Raw genomic sequence first — 3,839 nt, 5'->3', positions numbered from 1 at the left:
TTTTTGAGGAGAAATAAAAGCTACTGACATAAAAATTTTAACCTCAGAAGGCACACGGGGACTAAGAAACTTAGCTACTCTGAAAAGAAAGGCCTATTGGAATCTCCACAAACACTTAGAGAGGGGGATGGCAAAGCAAGAAAGTTCAAAATAAGAGTAAATGTTCTTCAGTGATGTAATCCACTAACATTTTGTACACAAGAAGACAATACCCCCAAACATACAGTTATAAGAGATAAATGTTTCAAAGCAACCAGCATCTCTGTCATCTAACTTACAGACTTCTCGTGTTATCAGCAGAAGGGAAGAGAGAGTACTGGAAAGAGTGATTTAAAGCACCTAAATTAGGTTTCTCTCTGGATTATTTAATGGAATCTAGAGAAGGACTTCGAGGAGCATGGATTTCCAAAAAGCAGACGTGTATGTCCCCTTCTTGCTACAGATAGGAAAGCAGTCATCCATGTCTTCTCATATAGAGTTATAAACATCTTGTGGGTTGCTTTTAACTGTAAACTTTCATTAGGCTTCAAGTAGAATGTCAAAAATTCCCTCACCATGTCTTGTTGACTGCTCTTCCCAGGTCTTCATTTATGGCTGGTCTCAGTTGTCATCACTGAGTATGATTACACTTACTCACAGAATCCTACTCCATTGTGCTTGCCCATGGTGCAACTCGTCCACTGATCTATAAATTACTGTTTCAGAATATGTTTGTAACTCCTCCTCTTCCAGGGATTCAGGCCTATCCACACATGACTTCGCTGAACACTGAAGGTGTTACATAAAATGCCATGGAACTTGGTTTCTATAGGTAGGTGGCCTGTATTCCAACTGCAAGAACACAGAAGAAATCTTTTGTTTGAAGACCTAGAAGACTGTCAGTTCCATTTTGTTTGTGCCGATCAGTGCAAAGCACACACATTTTATTCTGATCGGTTCCCCTCCTCTTTTTAAAAGGAAGAGGGCAGGCAAATATGCCACTAGGTGGAAAACACCTGATGACTTTCAAAAACCTCTGAAAACATTATGAATCAAGTCAGTAAATGAGGTCAAGTAGCTGGATGCTGAGAACTTTTCTAGGGATAAATCAAGGATTGCTGATCAGTACTGTTGCTGAGGCACGTATCTCAGGTGGAAATGTGACTCCATGTTAGACACTGGATATTAGAATCATTGAATCATCTAATTTGGAAAACAACTTCAAGATGATCAAGTCCAACCAGCAACCTGACCTGTGAGTCCCATTACTAACCATGTCCTTTAGTGTCATGTCCACGTGTCTCTTAAATACCCGCAGGGATGGAGACTCCACTTTTCCTCTGGGCAGCGCATTCCAATGTTTGACCACTCTCTCCACGAAGCTCTTAACCCCTGGGTGAGTTCCCTAAGTAGCACAGTATTATATAGAAGACTCCCCAGCAAGCTGGGTAGAGTTTGTATACCTCTGTTCTATGAAAGTTTAATTTGTTTATTCTAAGATAGATCCTATTCAGAGCTGAATTTAGAATTAACTTATACATAACGTTAATTTAATAAGCTGAACAACGGGAGAAAAATGAGTACAGGGAGTATCTTACACATTCTAAATAACAGTTTTAACTTAAAACCATGTTTGCATTCAAAAAGACAAGAGTTGCATCACACAAATATAAAGCAGAACCCCCCACATACTTGTAGTGTCATCTGAAACTAACCGCTTCTCAAAGAAGAAAAAAGGAGCTTGACTTAAGATGGGAATGAATTCTAAATTAATGTATTTCCAGTTGTTTTAAAATTTTATCAAATAAAGGAAGAGCCTATATCAAAATAAGCCAAGCACAAATTGCTAGCTGTTATAACTCTGTTACCAGTTAGTTGACACAAGGCAAAACAAAATTTTAAAAATAACAATTTAAAGCAATTTTAATGAAAAATACATAATACTGATTTCTTTATCTGGAGACATTGATGTATATTCTACAGTAACCACTCAACAATAACTCTTTGGGGTTTTTGTTGTTGTTTATATGTCATGATTTTATTTTCAAGATTCATTTATTCACTAAAGAACTTAACTATTACTGAACAGCTACACAAGAACACTTAATACCAAATAACTGTGTTGTATATACCAACAACTAGATCTTAGAATAAGTATGGGCTATTTTGTCTACAGGGAAAAAAAATCATGGCTATACATTCTTACAATTTAAGAATGTATATTTGAACTGGTTTTAGTAGTTTAAATTTCTAATGTTTAATCATGAGATTTCCCTTTCATTCAACTATTTATGGGATCGCTCACAGTCCCATAAATTCCAGACATCTTAAAACCTTGCTGGTAACCTGAGTAAAAATCTTGATGGAAGAAGCTAGATTTCAAGTTTTATTTTAACATCAAAATTGCTATTTTGCAATTCTATAAAATTAGGAAAATATACCATTGAGCCCCATTGTCTTAAGTAATTTGATTTACAAAGAGATCTGATATAAACTAAAAATATCATCTTTATTTTACTTAGTATTCCTTTTATTTATTTTTACACTCTGCTTTGAATTCCAAATTTCTTAAGTTGCAAAGTAAGTAAAAATTCATGTAATTCATCAGAAACATGTTATGGATAATTACCTAATTAAAATTCTTAAAGCAGTGTGGGTGTTTTGTTCTGCATTTACCTTAATATTCACCCCCTGCATGTGTTCATTAATCTTTTATTTGATTCTGTATTTTTTCTCTTGTCATGAGTTATATATTACAAAAACAATATTGCTAGTGCTCATTTACATAATCAAAAAAGTACTGTATTCCCACGATTAGTGCACTTCTCTTCTCTAGCATGATGAGGTTATTCAAATTATAGGCCAGAACATGGCATGATGTTTGATAGAATGTTCAGAAAGAGTAGTGCTAGCTAGAACTGAAATTGCCCTTTGTTTCAAAATGTTCCAGAGAATGATTGCCCACTGAGATAATGTAAGTTAAGTACAAAAAACTTGAAGCACTGTTTAATGATGAAGTTGTATCATGTGTTTTAAAGAGAAATTTGATGTATTTAATATAGTGCCCTGTGTTGCAGAGTGTAATACTAGTCTCTTTAAAAAGCTTTCTCTTCCTATTTTCTAACAGTACCATGGAAAATCATTGTTACAATTCATCATTCAAAACAGTTATTTTATAAATGCATAAATAATTATAAGGATGTGTTATAGAAATAATAAAACCTCAGTAGAAAAGGTCAAGCTATATGAACTAAAATCCTTTTATTAAAGAGTCTGTAGTTCTGACCTAAAGACTTCCAAAGTCATTATGATCACTCCTACTTCTGTTAAAATTTAATCATTGTGTATAGCAATACCTTTTAATATCTTCAGTATAACTTTTAATTAGATTGAACTCTCGAAAGATCAAATCATAACAACACTTCTAGAATGTCAGTTGTCCAAATATCTTTCTCTCACTTTATTTTACTCTCTTTGTGCTTTTGGTCATTTACTTTTGAGAAGGATTAAGGGTAATATTTAGTTAGTCTCGGTCAAAAAATTATTGGAACAAATTCACTCTGGATTAATTTTTTATATATACTGTTGTCAGAGCAACTAGAAGCTCCAAGTTTGTCAGAATGAAATAAAATAATGAAAAAACAACAGTATCTGTACCAAAGTACTCATTTTTAGATAAACTAATGAGCCTAGGAGACGGAGAGCATAAAGTAGTAATGAAAAGATTATGGACAGCAATTCCTCAGTGACAATAACTGATCTGCAAGGCAGAGTGTAACTAAAAAAGAGGATGCAGATGTGTATCTGATGAGAACAAAAATGAACAATACACTCTGACTACAAAAAACAATTCATTGAGA

This window comes from Meleagris gallopavo, chromosome 2 (genome assembly GCF_000146605.3).
Source record: "Meleagris gallopavo isolate NT-WF06-2002-E0010 breed Aviagen turkey brand Nicholas breeding stock chromosome 2, Turkey_5.1, whole genome shotgun sequence".
Taxonomy (NCBI): domain Eukaryota; kingdom Metazoa; phylum Chordata; class Aves; order Galliformes; family Phasianidae; genus Meleagris; species Meleagris gallopavo.
This window is presented reverse-complemented; position numbering follows the sequence as displayed.